This window comes from Protopterus annectens, chromosome 7.part0, assembly GCF_019279795.1.
Source record: "Protopterus annectens isolate FY-2018-M chromosome 7.part0, PAN1.0, whole genome shotgun sequence".
NCBI classification, from domain to species: Eukaryota; Metazoa; Chordata; order Ceratodontiformes; family Protopteridae; genus Protopterus; species Protopterus annectens.
Genome location: NC_056739.1, coordinates 234,099,080 through 234,123,134, shown reverse-complemented (window position 1 = coordinate 234,123,134; position 24,055 = coordinate 234,099,080).

The window sequence follows — 24,055 nt, the reverse complement described above, 5'->3', positions numbered from 1 at the left end:
TTAAGTATACTCTTCTTTTCATAATCCCTCAAATCTCTTTGAAGTTTATTTTTCTTCCTTTGTATTAATTCTTTCTCATAAGTAGTGAGGCGATCATTAGTACTTGACAAGAAAGTTTCTAACGACAAATTAGATGTTACTTTAATCACCTCCTCACACATTTTTTTAGTTTCTTCCATTATCTTATTTCTTTTATAATTGTCTCTATCTATCAGTACGGAGACCCATTCCATACTGCATTGATGTGCTGCAGCAATCCATCTATCATGGAACCTCTGTTCTTGTTCCTATGATAATTCAAATGGAGCAGAGGGACTTTTGATAGCTCTAAGCTCCCTTGGTGTAATTTGTAGTTCATGGTATCTTTGTAAGCTGTTTAAATTATAGAAGGTAGCTGTTTCCTTAAACAATAGTTTTTCCAATTGGGAACAATGTTCTTGTGCTGCAGGGAAAGCAGGCAGTTCTGTTTTTGTACCTATTGCCGCAAAAAGATTAATAGTAGTGCGGAACCTAGATTCCTCCCATTTTTTAAAAACATTTGTTTGCCTGTTAGGTTGCTATTCAGCAAATCCACTGCTTTGCTGAATCGTTGTCTCATCACCACTGTTCGATGCAGTTTTAGATTCAGTGTGTAAATTAACAGGTTCATTTCTATGAGTAAATTCCAACCCCGTTTCACGTAAAATATGGGGTAAAGAAGAAAATGAGTCACTGGTCATACTTATAGTTGAACCACACTGATAAAGAATAGATATATACCACATCTCAATAAACCAGTAACTCCTTCTTCTTGAATAAAAATCTGTTTAATTCCACAGCGAATTCCACAGCAAAATGAACAATGAAAGTTTCACCATAAAATCTCCTAGCGCCTTGGCCGTAACAGCCTTTGCAGAGTAAAATGCAAGCTCACAGCATGCCTATTTATATCATAATCATAATAATCATAAAACAACTTATGTTGTTTACTTAGCTAGGTGTCTATCATGTACAGCATATTATGTTGGTAAAACTGACAGGACATTGTAAGAAAGAAGAAGGGAACATCTTTATAATATTCGTGTTAAATCCAATAAGAATTCCCTGTCCAAACATGTTAATGAAACAACAGACCAACACATGTTTAAATTTTTGGTTGTGCAAGTTAATACACCGAGTCAAAGGGGTGCTGATGTTAGGAATTATATGGAGCAGTGTGAAGTTAAATGGATCATAAGATTAAGGGCTGATAGGGTACCAGGTCTTAATGATAAAGTTCCTATGAGACCTATGTTGAAAGGGAGGAAATTAAAAGTCTAGGCATTCTTTAAGTTGTTATTTATATTCTTATGTATCCAATCATTGTTTTTATAAATGAGTTTATTATGAAAATGAGTTATGAAAATGAATTTATAAAAATGAGTTTATAAAAATGAGTTTATCATATTATATGTATTTCTTATAGTAACTATCAGTAACATATAGTTATTTCAATGTATATATATATATATATATATATATATATATATATATATATATATATATATATATATTTTTTTTTTTTTATTGTATATTATATTGAATTTATGAATTTGGTAGGATTTTTTTATATTTTATAGATATGTTACTGAGTAAAATGAATGAAATTGTTAATTAGTTGCTTACAGGAAATTATGTCACTTATGAATTCATATATATGTGGAACTTCAAGTACATTTGTATTGGTCTGAAGAAGCCCATGAGGGTGAAAGCGCTTGCCAACTTTTCATAGGTTCATAGGTTCATACTAGGCTATCTGCCCTAGGGCACTTATAAGCCTAGCCAGAGTGTGTTTGGCTTTCACCACCCTTTTAGATTAGTTGACTGTGCCTCTGTATAGTAGGTCACAGAAGGTAGCTATATTAAGGTTAGTTTACTGTACCTCTGTCTAGCAAGGACACAGAAGAGATCCCAGGGGTAAACTTACAGTCTCCCATCCACTCGTTAAGATTTCTCTTGAATAGGGTCAGTGAGGGGCTCTGCTTAACATGGATTGGGATCTTGTTCCAGAGTGAGGGAAGCCTCTGGGATATGAATCTGTCCCTCCAGTATGTCCTATTTATTTCTGTGCTGAGGTTCAAGTCCCTGGATCGTGTAGCTCTAACAGATTTGGATTTCTTGAGGTGGAGCATGTCCATTAATTCTGGGTTGGACATGGCTTTATACATCAGATACAGATTGCCTCTGAGTAGGCGGTATGCAACTGAGTAGAGCTGGAGTTTCTTTAGCCGAAGTGCATAGGGCATCTGTTTGAGTCCCTTGATCCTCTTGGTGAGGTATGTTTGGGGTCTTTCCAGTTGCTGCAGGTGTTGGGTAAGGTACATCTCAAATGGGGCATTGTATTCAATTATGGGCCTGATAAGTGATGAGTAGAGGGGCACAATGACCTCTCTTGATCTAGATGCGAACCCTTTCATGATAAGGTGGGCTATATAGAAGGTCTTTCTAACTACTTTGGCAACGTGATTGTCAAAGGAGAGATTACTATATACTTGGGTCCCCAGGTCCCTAATTACTTCTTCTGTACTTAATGGATTACCACCTATGTGGTAATTTGTGGGCACTTTGTTTTTCCCAAAGGGGATGACAATGCACTTTTTGGCATTTAGCTTTAGGCCATGGCTCTGGCACTAGTTATCCATCTCTGTGAGACCCTTTTGGAGGATGCTCATGTCAGCCAGAGAGTCCATTATGGCACCCAGTTTGCAGTCGTCTGCGAACTTTGTCAGCCATAGTCCACCCGTGTTAGCCTGTACCTCGGAGAAATATATACCGAACAAGAGAGGTCCCAAGACTGAGCCTTGTGGGATGCCACTTGTAACCGGTTTAGAGTCTGACATGGCACCTGCAATTCTGACCATGTGGGTTCTATCTCTGAGCCAGTTTGCAACCCATCTTGTGACATAGGGGTTAATATTTAAGCTGGTGAGCTTATTTATGATGCCCGAGTGGGGTATTGTGTCGAAGGCTTTTGCGAGGTCCAGGTAGGCTGTGTGGACTACATTCTCTTCATCTATGGCTTTGGTAACAGTTTCAAAGAAGTCGACCAGGTTCAAGAGGCAAGATCTGCCCGTAACAAAGCCGAATTGGGTAGGAGCCAGTGTCTGGAGGTTACCAATGTCCTTGTTTATGATTTCCATGATGATACACTCCATAGCCTTGCAGACTAGGCTGGTCAGGCTTATAGGGTGATAGTTTCCGGTGTCCGTTCTGGCACCACCTTTGTGGAGCGGGACCACTGTTGCTGTATGCCATTCCTTGGGTACATATCCTATAGTAAGGCTGAGATTGAACAGTGTCTTTAAGTGAGGGTTTAGCTCTTCTTGGAGCTCATGTAAGACACAGCCCGGGACACCGTCTGGTCCCGTTGATGCTGTGTTTTTTGCTTTGGAAAGGGCAGCTCTCACCTGTGCATCTGTGTTCACAGGGAGGCTACATTCTGCTGGGATAGACATTTGTTCTTTTGGGGGGGAAGGGGGGGGGTTTGCACTGAACCTTTCTGCCAGGATGTTGGCAATGTCTGTGGGTTCAGTGTATTTTTTGTCATTTTGCACTAACTCAGAGCATATCTGGGAGTTGCCTCCCAGGTTCCTGACATAACTAAAGAAGGCCTTGTGATTATCCTTAGTGTCTTGTGCAATTTTTCTTTCAAAGCTTGCCTTAGATGATTTTATGAGGGATCGTAGTTTCTTGCTAGTACTGATCAGAGATGCCTTCCCTTTTTGGGATTTTTCTCTATCATGTAGTAGCTTCCTCCTTCTGTTATATAGCTTATTTATGGCCGGAGTCCACCAGACAGGTCTCCTGCCTTTGGAGGAGTGAGTCTTGGTTTTATTGGGATAGCATGCTCCATGCATTCCTGTAGGCGTCCATAGAATGCTTTTGTAAAGGATTCTGCATTTTGGGCTGTAGTTTCCACTGGCCCGGGGCCTTTGAAAGATTCCACCTTGGTTTTGAGAAGTGTGAAGTTTGCTTTTGAGAAGTTCTTCACTGTGGTTTCCTTGGCTGGGGGTGGGGACGGAATATGGATGTCCAGTGAGATTAATTTATGGTCTGATCTTACCAATGAGGGGTATACCTCTGGTGTGGAACATAGAGACCCCATGTTGGTGATGACCAGGTCCAATATGTTTTCCCCTCTTGTGGGAGTGGTGACCAGTTGTTCCATAGCATTTGAGTTTATAAATTCTAGGAACCACTGGGTGAGGTGTTTGGGCTTGAGTAGTTTTCCCAATCAATGTTTGGGTAGTTGAAGTCACCCAATATAATGGTGTTTGGAGTGTTCTCAGGAAAGCCAAGTGGGGTTCCTGTGTTTGGGAGGGTGGTCTGTAGTAGGCTACAAACTGAAAGGCAGTTTTGCCCACTGTTAGTTGCACATGGATGGTCTCTGATGCTTCGTGCAATGCCACTAACCTGGAGGTGTGGGTATCTTTGATGTATATGGATACTCCCCCTCCTTTTGTGGTTCGGTCCGAGTTTTGTGGCCGAAAAGCATGGTATGAAGTATAACCTGGTAGTGCTGGGGTGCTTTTGGGAGCCTTGAACCAGGTTTCTGTTACTGCACAGATATCGATATTCTCCATACTGAGGAGAGTCTCGAGTGCGTGCATCTTGAGGTTTAGACTTCTGGCGTTGAGCAGCATTACCCTTAGTTTTTTCTTTGTATTGTCTATGGGGGTGGGTTTGTCTTTTGAGCCTTGCCTAAAAAAGGCACTATGGGGGAGGCAAGATCCTTTGCCAGTATTCAAAAACCCAGGGGTGACTGGTGCAAGCCGTCCCTCGTGAAGCAATGTGGCTTGTCTAGCATGTCATCCCAGGCTGATAGACACTGGATCCCCTTTGAATGACATCAATACTTTAGCCAATTGTTAAAATTGATCATTTTGTCTTTATACTGTGGTATAATTCTTGGTGAGGGTAAGATGCTACTCACGTCAGGGTCATACCGGCCTGGGCTACATGCTCAGAGAGCTCCTTTATGTCTCTTTTCATGTAGTCCAGGGAGGTACGTCTCAGGTCATTCACACCAGCATGGACAATGACGGAGTCATATTTGTACTTGCTTTGGAGTGACCTGAGTGCATGTGTTATGTGGCAGATCCTGGCACCCGACAGGCAGCTTACAGTGACCTTCTCCTTAGTCTGGTAAGTGGGACGTCAGTGTGTCTGACAACAGAGTCACCTATTACAAGTGTATTCGGTGTGTTGTTTAGCCTTAAGGGCTGTGACTGTGTGGCACACTGACTTTGTGAGTTATGTGTTACGTGGGTATTGTTGCATGGTGGGGGTTGCTTGGGTATCTGCTTTGGAGGTCTCTGCTGCTTAGGCAGATTTTTGTTTAGAGCCTCCGAGTATATTTTTGTGTGTTTATGTGTTTGGTTTGCTGATGCAATGGGTCTATGTGAGACTGGATTTGTGGAGTGTGTGGTTACCTTTTCCTCCAGACCGGCTGTGCCACTACTGGGTTGAGAGAGCTCAGCCTCCAGTTTGGCTATATAGTTGCATCTCTCACATATGTTTGAGCTTGTTGGGAGGAGGAGAGGGTGGTCTGTGTACATAAGGCAGTTGTAACATTGCCTCAAGATTCCCAGATTCACCAGCTGGACTGGGGAATAAACCCAAAACTGGCCTTTGGACATGCCTGAAAAGTATAGGGAACTACTTATTGACTGTTCAGAAAGGACCAATAGGGAGCAAGTAATTAAAAGGAGTATAAGAGGGTGTAGTGCTTAAGTTTATTAATGTTTACTTGTAAGATTACTTATATGAGCAAGTGCCGGGCTTTTAGAAAGAAAATAGAGTGCTTATTTTGAGATTTAGAGCAATTCTAAGGGAAAAAGTGAAGAGCAGACTTTATGGAGCCGGAAATAGTTTAAACCCATTTAGGCAGCGCTGCCCGATGTTGCGCTATGCGCAAAATCGTGCAAAGCCACGCTAAAGCGGGTTTTAAAGCAGGGGACTTGAAAGAGCTAGGAAATAGCCCAAAACGGCCAATAAACAACTAGTTACTGGGCTGAGACCACTCCTCCAGGGACAGATAGGCTGCTCAAAGCTTCCCACTCTCACTGGTGAACAGAGAAGCTTCCTCCTATCCAAGTAAGGATATGGGCAACACAGGAACTTGTACTGAAGTCCGAAATACAGCAAAACCTGAATTCAGGACTATTCTAGCGCAGTAAAGGCGGGAAAACAAAGATATCTTTTTTGTTTTTTTTTTCTTTTTTAGGACAGTATCAGAGGCAGAAAAACACAGTAAATGCTTTGCACAGGCTAGCGCACTTGAGTGGGCAGCCTTAACAGTTAAATCAAACAACAAACAATGACTTAAAAGTGCAGGTAAGCAAAAATGCAATACCAAGCTTATTAAGGTATTACAGCAGTCACAAACTCGCTTTTAGGTGAGAAAATGCAGTCGCTAATGTAAAGGTAGCAAAGAAATACTTAATCAGGTAGCAGTCACTCTTTTTCATCTGTCTGCTGCTAGCACTGCTCTGCAGGACCGCGAGGATCTTGGCTGAGTCGAACAAGCGCAAAAACCGCGCCAAAGTGGGTTTTAAAGCAGGGGACTTGAAAGAGCTAGGAAATAGCCCAAAATGGCCAATAAACAACTAGTTACTGGGCTGAGACCACTCCTCCAGGGACAGATAGGCTGCTCAAAGCTCCCCACTCTCACTGGTGAACAGAGAAGCTTCCTCCTATCCAAGTAAGGATATGGGCAACACAGGAACTTTTACTGAAGCCCGGAATACAGCAAAACCTGAATTCAGGACTATTCTGGCACAGTAAAGGCGGGAAAACAAAGATATCTTTTTTGTTTTTTTTTTTCTTTTTTTTTAGGACAGTATCAGAGGCAGAAAAACACAGCAAATGCTTTGCACAGGCTAACGCACTTGAGTGGGCATCCTTAACAGCTAAATCAAACAGCAAACAATGACTTAAAAGTACAGGTAAGCAAAAATGCAATACCAAGCTTATAAAGGTATTACAGCAGTCACAGACTCGCTTTTAGAAGAGAAAATGCAGTTGCTAATGTAAAGAAACTTAATTGTGTCATAGCTAACTACCCTTTAGAGCCTAGCCAATTATCCCTTGTGAGACTCAAACTCTGCACCTTGTGCTTGTAAGGCAAACACCTTAACCATTAGGCCACCCTCCCAACCCATTTTTTTACTATTTTTTTTTATTAAACTACCTGGAGTTTTAACCTGCATCTATTTTGTGGATTTACTTGCTGACAAGTCATGTATGTGGAAATTTTTATTCATCCATGGCATGCTCCTGTGTACCGTTTGTACATTAACTGCTTATATTCTGCATCACTGGAGTGCTTGTTCCTGGGTAACTGCCTTTATATTTTTATAACATTGACTACATTTCTAGATTTTCAACTTTCATTGCAAATATCAAAGGTATTTTTTTCAACAATATCTAAGGTTTCACTTCATGTGATGCAATGGCTTTTGAGTCACTCATTTTTTGAAATATTAAGCACATATGGAAATGTTTATTTTTGTAATTATTAACAAATAGCTAGCAATATCTCTGGTATAATGTGATATAAATGGATACTGACAATGAATTTCACCGTCTCCCACCATGTCTTTTCACCATACTCTTCAATAACATGCAGTTCTTTGTTATGAAAATATGAATAATAATTGACAAATGGTGATTAATTTAACAATCTTGGTGTCATTTTGTACTAACATCTTGCATTTTATAATACTGCTTATTTTTAGCTGGTAAGTTGCTAAGTTACAGAAGCCATATCCAAATAAGGTCTGGATGACATAAGGAGGTATTGGTGTGAACTTGAAATGTACAACAAAGGACATTTAGGCTTGAATGACATGCATTACTTGAAATTGTCATCTTCTATCTTTATTTCTCAGAAGCTATGATTTACAGCAAGATCATACCACTTAGTACAGTTGAACATACTACCTCAGTCATGATAAACGTGTAATGCTCCTTTTACTCATTCTAGTCAGACCTTGCACATCAAAACAAATACAAATTTTGCCCTGCTGTTCAGCTGTCCATTTGGTTGTGTTTCTTAATGATGTCTAAGCTCTCCAGTCACTGATGACAGCTGCTGGTGTTTTACAGGAGTCTTTATTACTGTCGTAACAGCTGGAGTTATTTGAATGTATTGTATTCCTAGCATGCAACCCAAATGTTTTTATTGAAATCATAGCTATGCAATGTATTTTTACCCATTAGTAATCCATATGACTAAGAGACTGTCTAATATTTCACGTACAGCTTTACTTCCAAGCTTGTACACTGGGAACATGTTTCCCCATGTTCAGCTTTTCACAAGTCAAATGACTGAAAAGAGTAAGCAATTTTTTTCAGACAGCATCATCAAATGACAAAAGGCAGAGAATCTGACACAGTTGCTTTACTTGGGACATTGAAAAATGCAGTGTACCCACTGCAGTGTACCCAATACTATTTATTCACAGTACCTTGCAAATCTAATACTTTTTTCTGACTTACTACATTTGTTACCTGTGTTTTAAATTCAGTATTTTGTTTAATTTTGAGCTTCTTGTACATATGACTCTACTGTCATACTGCCTCTCCGTTGCTTTTTTTAAAGCTATCTCACTATGTCAAACCCATTTAACATAGCGAGACAGCTTTAAAAAAAGCAACGGAGAAAGGAAGATCTCCGTTACTTTTTTAAAGCTGTCTCGCTATGTTAAACTCCTTTAACATAGCGAGACAGTGTCTAAACAGCAACGAAGATCTTGCGTTCTCCGTTGCTGTAAAAAAAGACATATTAATGGAAAAAGTCCGAGCGACCAGACCTTTTTCTATTAGTATAAGTCTGATTTACAACATGCACTCTGACCAATCAGCATGCACGTTTTGGAATATTAATGGAGGGTTGTTGTATAATAATCTGGTTGGAATAATCAAGCCTGTTCAGCTAACTTTTTATAGGACTGGGTGCATGACCCCAAGCTAACTTCAACTTGATGGTGAAGCCCTTTAAATCTAGCCTTCCAACTCCAAATACCTTTTGATATGGCCACTGGTTAAACTGAAACCAAACTTGAACAGTGAGTCAAGGCTGCTGAGCACCAATGGGGGAACCAGCAGGAGTAAAGCCAAAAGGCAGATGCCAACCCAGCATACCACCATGCTGTTCCCTCCTTGACAGACTTGAGCCTATGATACCCCACTTGAGCCTATGATACCCCACTAAGCTCTCTATACTCCTGCTCTACTCTACTCTTAAGTTTCATTATTATTCCTCCAAAATAGTTTTAGCTGACTTTCAATTGACTCTAAGTATGTAAATATTGTAAATATCTGAATTGCCATTGAGGAAGAAGAAAAAAATCTGTATTGCACTGTTTTACGATGTATATTATGCATTTGCATTTTCCTGACTGTATGAATTTTACTCTTGTATTTTACCTCTAACATTATGTAACCCTTATTGTATTGTATTCCTTATGGAGCTTTTCTCCCCAGGCCTCCACTGAAAATGGGCACTTCTTGGCCCAGTGGACTTCCCCGGGAATCAAACTGAAAATAAAAATAAATAAATAAAATAGGGGAGAGTGTTACTTCTTAAATTCCTTGATGGCCATAGCGAAGTCTAAATGCATCAAAACATAAATTGTTCAAATGTACTTTGCTGCTTATATAAAAAATCAGAGTCCAATATGTCAAGATCTGTGTTGTGGATGATCTTGCAAGCCTCCCTTGTACCTCAGTGATTGATGAAGTGCCTAGATATTTCAATTGCTCCAGAACTCCTGGTTCCTTCCCAATGGATTCTCAGCACAGCTGATGACCAAAACAAAAAACATATGTGGATGTAATGTATATAACCTGTGCATCTCTGATAAGATTCTGGCTGGGAGGATTTTTTAAGAGCCCGTGTTTTGTCATTTTCCCTGAGGTGGATTATCAAAATCTCTGTCCATCTTTCCTTTTATATAAGCTACTGCCAGATCTCCCAAAATTGAAATCAAAGGGGACCCGAGAAGCCAAATCAATGAACTTCATTATGATCTAATGAACTGCAATGCCTGGCTGGGTGGATCCAACACCTAGATAATTTCCTTCCCTGCAACAGAAATTAAAGAATTAGTGTCTGCTGTATGACAAAAAGGCATCAGACACCCACTTTCCTGTTTTCCACATGACCTTATTGGAATGGCCCTCCATGGCCAAGTTAGAAGTACAGCCTATTCTAAATGAGTAGGATGAATACCCTTGAGGATGTATGCCTTGACCCTCAATGGCCTTCCATAGGAAGAGGTTAACCTCCATCAGTTGAACTGGCCTGCCATCCACCCAGATGAAAACTGGGCCAGCCCAAGTGTCCCTGGGGGTGATACTGTGCAGCAATCTGAACCAATAAACTCAGCAAATGGCCAACCACCTCTACTTCTCTAAATGCACTTGCTTCCCTTATGTGCTTGGTCCATTTTGGATTTCTTAACTCATAATAAAATAAAATTCCTGTGAATCATGAGGTCATCCCTACAAAAACAGTTTAATTCACTGGCATGAAAGGCACCCACATATAATGCAATGAACAAAGCAGTTAGGCTACAGAAGGTAAAAAAAATAAGTTACTGCATTAATTTAGCCCCAAAACAGTGATAATGAGGAGGTGTCTCCCTATCAGCTTCCTGGAATCATATGAAGCCCCTTGAGTATTCTCCCAGCACCTGATCAGCCTGCCAAACAGCCAATGGCTGGGTACATCCTGAAGACCCAGAAAGTGTGCCAACAAGCCTAAAGCAGATAAATGAACTTGTAGTGTGTTGGGTGCATCTCCTAATGAGTAACTACTGACCAGGAAGTGAAGAACCAAAGACAATCCCCAAATTCTGTGGGAAGGAGGCAAGGGCCTATAGAAACCCTTGAAAGTCTGAAGTGATGATGAAGCCCATGGCCTTGCCAGCAACAATGCAGCTACTCTTCTCCAATTAAGCAAACTTCTACAGGAATTGCAGTGCCTTTCAATTCTGCATGCTTGGCAAGCTGGTGAACTGAAAACAAGAAAGGCTATCATCTAAAGGACTGTGTCAGCCAGGCACATGCACACTCCATCTCTTACCAGGATGTTATCAGCCTCTGCAAAGTTGTTGGGGCATTTTTACCTTAATGTGTACCTTAGTGGATTCATCCAAACCCCCAAAGGGGGGGGGGCAAACTTCAAGGGTACGTACCAGTAATCTTCACTTGGGTCAATAGTACTCCTATATGTAGCTTCACCCAGCAGTTTTTATTCTGCTCTTAGCATGACAAATATGTGATTCTGTGTTACTGTTCAATTTCTCCTATAATACATAAAGAAGCTGGTATTCTCATAAAAAGCACTACTACCAAGATCAAGGACCTGTGAAATGTCTGCATAATCTGCAGATCAAGCATAGTCTGGAGGGCTGTATAATTTGCCTAACTTGCGCAGGTACCCTCTAAGTTACTTGTTTGATTTCTTCCCACAGCTTAGGTACACCCCAGCGTAGCAGTGAACATCCATCTAAACTCTTGTAGTACAGCTCAGAATTTCTCAACCTGGATAGTGAATAGTTGTTGACACCAACATCTCATCTGCCAGAGTCTGGCCATAGCTCATTGTAAATCCACCTTCAAGAGCCCATTGTGATTCCTTCTGCAACCCACTTTAAATATTGAGCATCAATGACTCTATATCAAGGTCGGTTACCATAGCGTCCATAATAGGTGCCAGTCCAGAGATTAAATTCTGATTTCCCTATCTATTAGTGCAAGTTGCAGTTAAATTAGGTTAGGGAAGAATTCTGACCCATATTGATTGGGAGGTCTGTTCAGAGAAGGAGTATTCTCTGAGGCACATACCTGCCCCTTCAACATGTCCTGTTTATGTCACAATCAAGGTTTAAGTCCTTAGGTTGGGTAGTTCTGATGCTATTTGTTTATGGATGTGCAGGTCTGTCAGAGTGAGACCCAAGGATTTCTTGTCCACATGGGAAATGCTATTAATGCCATATATTATTTTTTTATGAGCAACCACTGTGGACATTCCAGCTGAATGTGCCTGGTCAGGTGAACACCAAAGGAGGCATTGTGCCAAATACAGTGGAAAGATGACTTCCTTGTTCCTAGATGCCATATTCTTGCTTGTAAGTTGTGCAAAATAGGATGATTTCTTAACTACTGTAGACACATAATGGAAGAAGCCCAGTTCACTGTCTACATATGTCTCCAAATCCCAGACAACACCTAGGGGTGTGTTTATCAGTGAGGTAACTACCTGGGGTTGCCAACTTTCAAAAAAGTACTATTATGTATTTTTTGATATTGAGTTTGAGACCATGGCTCTGTCACCAGAAATTTCTGTCTGTCTTTCTTGGCAAATATTAATGTCCTAGAGGAATTCTGTCACTGCTGCTTGTCTCAGTCATCTGCAAACTAAATTAGCCAGAGGGTGTTTATGATGGCCTTGAATTCAGAGAAGTAGAGGACAAAAAGAGCTTCCAGTACAGAGCCCTGAGGGACACAAATAGTGACCAGCCATTTAGTGGTGGTAGACTTCCCTATCCTATCTTCCTGGATCCTGTCTGAGAGCCACCTGGCTAAACACCATATATTATAGGGTTTTATACCTAATTTCATGAGCTTATGATGCCCAAGTGAGGTATTGTATGAAATTTCTTAGCTAGGTCAAGTTAGGCAGTATTCACCAATTTTCCCTCATCCACTGCCCTGGTGACCTTCTCGATCAAGTCCACTGGGTTGAGTTGGCATGATCTGCCCATGACGAAACCAGACTACGTTAAATCCAGTGTCTAAAGGTCTCCTTTATCATTTTTAATTTCCATGATAATTCTTTTCATAGCATTGCATATGAGACTAGTCAGGCATGTGGGTCTGTTGTTAATGGGGTCCGTATATATCCCACAGTTGTGCAGATGACCATTGTATTTTTCCATTCATGCAACACGTAGTCAGTCTGGATGCTATTGTTAAATAATGGTCCTCATAGGATGCCTCTTAAATAGCATAAAACTTAACCAATGATATTATCCAGGCACATTAATGCAGTGTTCTTGGCCTTGGAGAATGAATTTTGTGACCTGTTCCCTCATGATAGTCGGGGGGAGGGTATGTTTGATTAGTATTCCCTGTGGGGTAAAACTGGAGCCGTGTTTATCCAATAATAGACTTGCTTTATATTCTGGCTTGGTGTAGGTGGCTTCATTTATAACATCTGCACAATGTTTTGTACTGTCTTTGAGGTTGTAGACATAGCTTAAAGAAAATCTTATGGTTGCCCTTAGCTTGGGAGGCTATTTATATCTCAGAAATGGGCTTTGATAGTCTGGATTTGTCCTCCTTGTTTTTAGATGAGAGTATTTATCTTGCTGGGTGTTGCACTTCCTAATTTTTGCTATGAGTTTCTTCTTTTGTTGAACAACCTATTGTGCTGGGACTCCATCAGTGTGGCTTGTCAATTTTTGTTCTGAGCTTACTCCTGGTAAGCACAGCTGTGTCTCTGCATCTGTTGACAAAGGGATATAGCAGAAATGCCTGCTAGGTCATTGCTAGTTCCTGCTGCTCCTAGTACCACCCCTCTAGCCTTCCTTTAGGAGTCCATAATCTATACAATAACTCTTCCCCAGAGTATCAAATCCCCTTGCATTTGATAATTTGCAGTCTCCTTAGCTACCTTCCTCAAGTTCTTTAAGGTGGAATCTGAGAGTGGTAACTGTCTCTGCTCTTCTTTTGTCATCAAAAATGTTCACCTTCATATTTAGAATCTTTTGACTCTTTCTCTCATTTATACTTGCTGCCACCAGACAGTTTTTCCCATTTATAGTTCTAGGTATCATCTTACTATTCTGTTATGCCCTAATGATAAGATAAAGGTGATGCTTTCCCTTTTTGCCCATCACTTCAGCTGACCTAGAATCTCAGTCTGTCATTCAGAGGAAATATAAACAGGAAGGGAGCTGAGAGAGTTTCTTTGCTGCCTTATAATTCTCCCAACATTTTAAAAGCATTATCTTGTTATCCACTCCCCAACTTATTAAAATGCTTAATTCTCCAATGAAATTGCTAAACCCTGCCTTTCTGGTTTTGTCATATGTTGTTCAATCTTTTTCTATAAGCTTCAGGCATAAGCTTGACAATTCAGAAAGAGCACACACACACACACACACACACACACACACACACACACACACACACACACACTAAATTATTGCAGACGATCGGAATATGCAGTCGTAATGCATAAATAGCACTGCACAGAAGCTGGAGAAATAAAACATTATTGGTTAGCCTTGTTTATCTGTTGCTGAATTTACATGCACTCAAATGTCAGAATAAGAATAGCCACTCCCTTATTTATTATGAAGTAACACTTACTGACTTTAGATTCTAGGTATGGATTTTTCTCTCTAAATGTTGATATGCAGTTGGTTGCACCACAATCAGGTTGTGCTGATGGTGCTTTTATCTTCAAAGGCTACATGCTGTTTCAGTATCTCTGCTGCCTTGGTTTCCATGTTTTCCATCTCTGGGTGAAGTACAACCTGTTTTTTTGAGATAATCTAGAGACATATTTGGTGGCCTTTTTGCTACATGTTGCACATCTGAGTCCCTTGTCAGTCTGTACTAGATAACTTTTTCATCCTTGTTCAGATTAGTATCTGAAGGCCCTTTTTTCTCAACTGTTTAACAATTTTTTACATGGTCATGTTGGTATTTTCTCATTTTGCCTGTTCACCAACAACTTTAAAATATATATGTATACTGCTTGGGTTTTGTAAGGTGTGCAGCTCTGGTTTATAATATATCAGCCCTGTTGTAGCAAAGTTCTAACGTTAGTATCCTGTAGATGCAGCTCTCCATGTTTCACTCAGTATAGCATTCCTTCTCCTAACCACTCCTACTGCCTGCATCTTCCAGTTTTCCTCCCCTCTAAATGACTGCTGCTCCTTACCAGTGCTATCCTGCATATATTCCATCTTCCACTTATTCTGTAAGCTCTTCTTCATTCATTCCCACTGTTTGCTCATGCCCCTCCACCTTTTCTGTCTAATATCACTCCTGACCTATCTCTTTATCCTTTTCCTTTCTCAATTTATTTCTTTGCTTGAATATCCACTGTTCATATGCTTCCCTCATTTAACTTGTTTGTTAGCTTTCATAGCTGTACTCCCGAGTCCATTTGTCCAGATTTCCCTACTTTTTCCCAGTTCACGCTACCTTCCTACTTCCTCTTCTCTTTTTTTTTCTTCCAAATGGCATTCTTTTAGCTTCTCATTAACTCAGCAATTATTACATTACCATATCCATGATCACATGAGATCTGGGGCCTCTCTCAGCACATCAGAGCCAGCCTGGACTGGATGCTATCTTAATTTAGAATGTAGATCTCCACAATCTCACATATAGAATGCACACATGGGTAAGTTACAGGAAAACAAGGTCACATAATGGAGTGCATCTGCAATGTGGCAGAAAACTGGATCTCCCAGAAAAATCTACACAGACACAGAGAATGTACAGCTTTTGTAGAGAAGGCACCCCAGGCAGGAACCAAGCTGGAGAACAAAGAGCTGCGAGAAATTCTCTCTATCCATTGTGCTACTGTATTGCCCTATTTTCCTGTCTCATATTCCCAGTACTATACTCTACCAAAGTCTCAACTGTAGGGAACTGTGCTAGCCTTGGAAAGATGGGGAATACCTTTTATTTCCCAATTGGCTTGAATTTCCCAACCTACTCAGTCTTCAGCAATTATTAATAGCACACAAGATCTTATACCAACCAACTAAAATTCCTATACTCTCTAACCTCATTTCACCATATAACAACCTGAAACATCTACGCTCTTCCAACAAACTACTGATTAATATAACCAAACCCTCAAACTCTGCAGGTAACAGTCTCTTTTCCAACTCCGTTGGAAAAATATGGAATAATCTACCTTCTGAAATCACATCTCTATCATCCCTCCCTCTTTTTAAAAGACATTTAAAAGTTCATCTCAACAAACACTGGCTTTGCTCCTGCACCTACCCAGCTTAATCCTTCCACTTCCTCTCTATTCTTTACTACCTCCTTAATCCTTACCATCTTTACTCCCTTAGCACTGTAAAGGCTACCTCACATATCAACTTTATAGAAATATGTTATCCCTCACATACTGTAGAACAAAAAAAAAAAAAAAAAAATATGTTAACATATTCTGTTCATTATATTTGTTGAGTTGTGCTCTAACCTTATTTTATTACTATGTGTATTCACTAGCTCTTTTTCTATATGTTTCTATTGTTGTATTGTATTGCCTGACTATGTTTAAACTTTTATAATCATTGGAGCTTTTCTCCCCGGGCCTCTACTGAAAATGGACATAAATCCAGCTAGACTAGCCCGGTCAACAAATGTAAAATAAAATAAATAAATAAATAAATAAATTTCTTTCAACTCACTACTTTGAACCATCCTCACTGTTTAGGAGCATTGAAAAGTATTGTTTTGCTTTCATTCTACCCATCCCCCCATGTGGTACTACCCTGTCATAGATAAAATATTACACTCTGCATCTGCACTCTTCTATTAGTTCAATTTTATTTTTATACTAATAGCTTCTTACTTTATGCTATTAAAAAAGAAAGAAAGATTTAAAAATAAAATGAAAATAGTATTAGTGATAGATACTAGCGTGCACAAGCAGGTGTAAGGAAAGGAATGCTGTGGTAATTAAGTTTTATAAACTAACCAAATCACAGCATATGGCAATACATCTGGTTGACTTCAAATCCACACAGTTTAAATAAAATAAAACCACCAGAACCATAACAGTAGCACTCTTCACAAGACTTTATTAAAAATGTGGTAATCTCCCAGTGAAGTACCTCGCGGGCGGTTTCGTGCAGCTTTGGGCGGGGGGTGGGCGTAGCTGAAATGATTGGCAGTTGTCCATCCGGAAATGTACAGAAGCAATACGCAGTACCTAAAAGTAGCCCCTCACAAGCATTTGTGTGTTCCACGCATTATTAACAATAAGTGACAGTTCTGCAGCGCGTCAATGTTCGATGGTTAGCACGTTATTAGCAGTACCTAAAAATAGCCCCTCACAAGCATTTCTGTGTTCCATGCATTATTAACGTTTGCTGACATGATAATGGTATAACTTCTTCACAGTACCTGAAAATAGCACGTGAAAACCATTTGTGTGTGCCACACATTACGAATGCCTGCTAGTGAAGGCAAAATACAATCGTGGAAGAGCCTTGGCCAAGATGGACCGTTGGGTCTTTGGCATATATGACTGCAGTCTGAAAAGCGGATACCTCCGCTTTGTGTCCAAAAGATGAATGGGCTGCCTACAGGGGCATTCCTGAACTAGAAGGCCACAATAGTAAGTTGTTCCCATTCCCCCATGTGATCAGAAAAGAGGGTATTACCATCTGCGACAGCAGCATAACACTATTGAAATAATAAATCCCAGCAATTTATTGGTCCGACCCCACAAGAGACAGATGCTTTAGCACTAGCAACGGAACCCTTTTGGAGGCAGGCAAACTACAAGAATACATAAAAGTTCCTTTTTAAACTGTTTTTGCAAGAACTACAAAACATATCAGCTCACCTGCCAGTAACAGGTCAAAAACTTATTTCTCTTCCCGAGGCTTACGTCTCACAGACTTCTTATTCCATGATCCCACCCCTAATCCACTACGATTAATTGTCTACACAGACTGTGTGCGGTACAGACAAGGAGACCGTCAATCGGATACCAAAGTCTAGGACACGGTAATCTCCCAGTGAAGTAAATTAAAGGAATTTTTTTTCAACAATTACGTGAAATAAACTGCGTTTATTTCAAATACAATTGAATCGTTCTATTCTGCAGCATTTGAAATAAATGTGACAGCAGACAGCTGTCAGGGTTACTAGGAGGCGGGCTTTGCTACTGTGTTTTTCAACAATTACATGACATTGTGATTCTAGGAGGCATGTCCGGGACGGGCTTTGCTACTGCGCATCCTGTGAGGTACTTCACTGGGAGATTACCAAAAATGCTAGTTAAAAACCTTTGCCCAAAGGCTTCAACAAGCATAGTCCATGCATTTGCTATATATATATATATATATATATATATATATATATATATATATATATATATATATATATATATATATATAAAGCCGTTCTAAAAACATGCGACTTAATTAAGCAATAATGCCTGTCAGGGTGTGTATTAATGTGTTACTAGCACCCACCCAGCGGTGTTATGAGGCCCAAAAGCACAGGGCCTCTACACCCCTGAAAGGGCATTAATTATTTTTTTATTTATTAACCATGGAAGTCCAACTTGGAACAAAGCCAATTTTCAGCAGAGGCCCAGGGAGACATGTTCCAAGTGCATGTGTTAGGAAACCAGAGTACCCAGAGGAAACCCACACAAATGCAGGGAGGACATGCAGACTCCACACAGAAGGCACTCCAGCCAAGAATCAAACTGGAGAACCTCTTGCTGTGTGGCAACAACACTACCGCTGCACCACTGCACCACCAATTACATATTAACACACACCCTGGTGGGCCTTATTGCACTTAGAGAATGGGCTCTGTAAAATGTTATATATTTTTATGTAAAATAGTTCCTCCTCCTAATGTTTCAAAGTTCTGTAGTATATGTTAATGGTGTTGGAGGAAGCATTTTTCATAGCTTCATAGGTTCATAGGTTCATACTAGGCTATCTGCCCTAGGGCATTTATAAGCCTAGCCAGAGTGTGTTTGGCTTTTGCCACCCATTTTAAATTAATTTTGCTATGCCTTTTTTTGAGGTTAGTATACTGTGCCTCTGTCTAACAGTGACACAGAAGTGATAGCCGGGGTAAACCTATGATCTCCCATCCACTCATCAAGATTCCTCTTGAAGAGAGTCAATGTGGGACTCTGCCTAACCTGGACTGGGATTTTATTCCAGAGTGAAGGGAGCCTCTGGGTTATGACTCTGTCCCTCCAGCATGTCCTATTTATTTCAGTGCTGAGGTTCAAGTCTCTCGAGCGTGTAGCTCGATGGGATTTGGATTTTCTGAGGTGCAGTATGTCCATTAATTCCGGGTTGGACATGGCTTTATACGTCAGGCACAGATTGCCTCTGAGCAGGCGGTATGCCACTGAGTAGAGCTGGAGTTTCTTTAACCGGGCAGCATATGGCATCTGTTTGAGCCCTTTGATCCTCTTGGTGAGGTACTTTTGGGGTCTTTCCAGTTGCTGCAAGTGTCTGGTAAGGTACATCCCAAAAGGCATTGTACTCAATTATGGGCCTGATGAGGGATGAGTAAAGAGGTACAATGACCTCCCCTGATCTAGATGTGAATCCCTTCATGATTAGGTGGGCTATATAAAATGTTTTTCTAACCACTTTGGCCACGTGGTTGTCAAATGAGAGATTGCTATCAACTTGGGTCCCCAGGTCCCTAATGACTTCTTCTGTACTTAACGGATTACCACCTATGTGGTAATTTGTGGGCACTTTGTTTTTGACAAAGGGGATGACTATACACTTTTTGGCGTTTAGCTTGAGGCCATGGCTCTGGCACCAGTTGTCTGTTTCTATGAGGCCCTTTTGGAGGATGCTTGCGTCGGCTGGAGAGTTGATTATGGCGCCCAGTTTGCAGTCATCTGCGAACTTGGTCAGCCACAGTCCTTCCGTGTTGGCCTGTACTGCCAAGAAATATATACCGAACAAGAGAGGTCCCAGGACTGAGCCTTGTGGGACGCCACTTGTAACTGGTTTGGAGTCTGACATGGCTCCAGCAATTCTAACCATGTGGGTTCTGTCCTTGAGCCAGTTTGCAACCCATCTAGTGGCATAGGGGTTTATATTTAAGCTGGTGAGCTTATCTATAATGCCTGAGTGGGGTATTGTATCGAAGGCTTTTGTGAGGTCCAGGTAGGCTGTGTGGACCACCTTCCCCTCGTCAATGGCCTTGGTGACTGTTTTAAAGAAATCGACCAGGTTTAAGAGGCAGGATCTGCCCTTAACAAAGCCAAACTGGGTAGGATCCAATGTCTGTAGGTCCCCAATATCTTTATTTATGAGGTCCATGATGATCCTTTCCATAGCTTTGCAGAGCAAGCTAGTCAGGCTTATGGGGTGATAGCTTCCAGGATCCGTTGAGGCACCACCTTTGTGGAGAGGGACCACTGTTGCTGTACGCCACTCTTTGGGTACATATCCTGTAGTAAGGCTATGATTGAACAGTAGTTTTATGTTTGGGTTTAGCTCTTCTTGGAGTTCATGTAGGACGCAGCCTGGCACACCATCTGGTCCCATTGATGCTGTGTTTTTTGCTTTGGAGAGGGCGGCTCTTACCTGAGCATCTGAGATGTCAGGGGGGAAGCACTCTGTTGGGATAGATATTTGCCCTTTTGGTGGGGAGAGGGGGGAGAAGTTTGCACTGAACCTGTCAGCTAGGATGTTGGCAATGTCTGTGGGCTCGGTGTATTTTTTGTCATTTTGGACTAATTCTGAGTATATCTGGGAATTCCCACCCAGGTTCCTAACATAATATATAAAAATAATACAGTACTTAAAAAATAAATAAGTAAAACACAACAGTTCTACAGAGAGGCCATTCTCTCTCTCTCTCATACACAGTCTCTTCTGCTTTCACACACACACACACACACACACACACACACACACACACACACACACACACACACACACACACACACACACATGGTCTCCTCTGGTTTTGCACTGGCACGCACTCACACAAGCATAACTCTGAACCTCTTGGCACAAAAAATCTGGACAAAGCCAAAAGTAATGGGGGGACAGAGCCCCAAAATTAGGGACAAATTTTAAATATTGCTCTTATAAACTTAGAAAGTTGCTAAAATAAAAGGCCTTGTATTACAATGCATTTTCTGAAAGATATTAAGCATGAAACTCAAATGCCTGTCATTATTTAGTGAATTCACTTCTCACTGATTTGCCATAAAACTTCAGAAAACCACAAATTTTATGAGCAACAGAAAAAAGTATGAGGCAAAAATCTGGATGTTCTGTGAAGATTTGGACAGTTGAGAGCTATGCACACAAGACCTCTCTCTCACGATCTCTCACACACAGTCTCTTCTGCTTTTATACACATTCACTCACACAAGATTGCTCTCACTCTCTCTTGATATCTCTTTCTGTCACACACACACACGCACACACACACACACACACACACACACACACACACACACACACACACACACACACACACACACACACACACACACACACACACTCTTCTGGTATCATACACGCATTCACTCACAAATGCAGACAGAAACATAAACACACATACACATACATACACATAGCACCCACTTTTTTCTGTTTATTCTTTTACACTCGATAAACAGCAAAAGCACTGCTTAGCGAGTGAAAAGCAATGTCAGATGCTCGGTTTTCTCAAGTCCAAGCTCCACAGCAGTTTGATATGCTGCCATGAAGAGGCAGACTCATTTTTCAAGTGGGCATTATTAGGACATTAATACCCTGCTGGAGAATGTTTGTCCTCCAAACAGGGTGCTGATGTACAGTTTGCCCATTCTCTAATTAAAATTAATTCAATGAGCCTTTCTATTTAATTGCCTCATTATTAGCTTTAAAGTAACAGTACCATTAAGTTCATGGACAATACTGGCTCTTAACTGAAAGTAAATAACTTAAATGGATGTTAAGGTTATATGCGTAATATCCCCATCATGTAAAGGTTCTTGAATTGTGCTTAAAACCATAAATTTGAAACTGTGTGTGCTATATCACTCAGCAACATTTATAAAGTGTGCTAGTAACAATTCCTCTATTAACATCTGATGTGTGGTTACTGATTCTTTGCTTCAGTTTATGGTTAGTCATGCCTACATAGTATGCTACACATTTATTACACTTAGCCATGTAAACTAAGAGTTGTGCGTCACAGATAGCATAAGCTAGGAGTGTAAAATCTTTACCATTGACTGGATGTACAAATGTTTTATCTGTGTAAATATACATATATATATATATATATATATATATATATATATATATATATATATACAATGAACATGTTTGTTACATTTGAAAGTCCCTCTTTTAGTACTATGAAAAAATAGGGAATTCTTTGGTTGTTGTTTATAACATAATTCATTTTTCAGGTTGGCATTTCTTTTGTAGCCAAAGCTTGGTTTATCATTAATTACTTTTCATAACTCTAAAATATCCATCAGAATGGCCACTATTTCTTTATAATACCTTTAAGTGCATTTGTGTTTTTATTATAGGTTAGCTTGCATCTCTATATATTTCCTTGTTCCATTTGTTTGGCTTGTGTATAATCCTTAGTGGAAAATATAGGTTTAACTGACAAGCTAAGTGTATCAATAACATTTCTAATGCACAAGCCCAGTGATTCCTAAACCTTAATCCCAACACCCTGGAAGAGGTGGCGCATTCTCCTACAAGGGTTACAAACATCCTTGACTTTGTACTCAACAAACATGGGGGCCAGTGCTCCTCACCTCACCCAATGTGATATTTTTGTTCACCAGATCTGACCATAAGGCAGTATTACTTGAAATAAAAATTAAATCCAGTGATCCAGCAACACCAAAAACCTTTAGGAACTATTCCAAGGCTAACCATTCTCGGGTCTATATTATATGTTCGAAGTCTGAAAACTTCAAATCTCATATGATCGACTCCATATGAGCGAAGTTTTCAAACTACAAATGTACAATATAAGCAAACTAAAAATAAAACTCCTACCTGAATGCTCTATGCAGGGGGGAGCAGGCCCCCCCTGCACCCCCCACACCCCCTGCTACTCAAATATACCAACTCCAAGATCACACTACATTGAAGTGAAGGGAAATATTCCCTACAGCGATCTCCGTTGTAACATTCAATGTTTGAAAACTTCGCTCATATGATGTCGATCATATGAGATTTGAAGTGTTCAAAATTCGAACTTACAATATAAACCCCCATTCTCTACTAAGCAATACCTTGGCTAAATTCCAAGCACCGCCAAACCCAGTAAACATCATAGAATGCACTGAGCTATTTACAGAATCTCTGTACATCCGTATTGATAGCTATACAGACCGAACTGTGCTCATTTGTATTAAGTATAAGACAAACTCATAGGTTCATAGGTTCATAGGTAGGTACTAGGCTATCGGCCCAAGGGCCTATGTAAGCCTAGCCAGCAAGGTTCCATAGCTTATGCCACCCAAGAAAGTTATTTTCCTGTGCCACTGTCCAGCAGAGACACAGAAGTGATCCCTGGGGTGAATTTCCTATTTCCCATCCACTCATCAAGATTTTTCTTGAAGAGTGCTAATGAAGAACTTTGCTTGTCATAGATGGGTAGCTTGTTCCAGAGTATAGGAAGTCTCTAGGACAGGAATCTATCCCTTCAGCGTGTCTTGTTTATTGTGGTGACAAGGTTTAGGTTCCAAGAGCATGTAGCTTGGAGGGATTGGGATTTCTTTAGGTGTAGCATGTCCAACAGCTCTGGGTTTGACATAGCTTTATATGTTAGGCAGAGATCACCTTGGAGTAGGTGATATGCTACGGAGTAAAGCTGGAGTTTTTTGAGGTGGTCAGTGTAGGGCATTTGTTTGAGGCCAGTAATCCTCTTTGTGAGGTACTTCTGTGGCCTTTCCAGCTGCTGCAGATGTTTTGTGAGGTACAATCCAAAAGGGGCATTGTACTCTATAATGGGTCTAATGAGTGACGAGCAGAGGGGAGCAATGACCTCTTTTTTCCTGGATGAGGACCCTTTTATGATGAGGTGTGCCATGTAGAAGGACCTCCTGACTACTGTGGCGCTGTAACTATCAAGGGAGAGACTACTGTCTACCTGGGTCCCAAGGTCTCTTATCACACATTCGGTGTTAAGTAGATTGCTGCCTATGTGGTAGATCATGGGTACAGAGTTTTTACCAAAGGGGATGACACTGCACTTTTTGGTATTGAGCTTGAGGCCATGGCTCTGA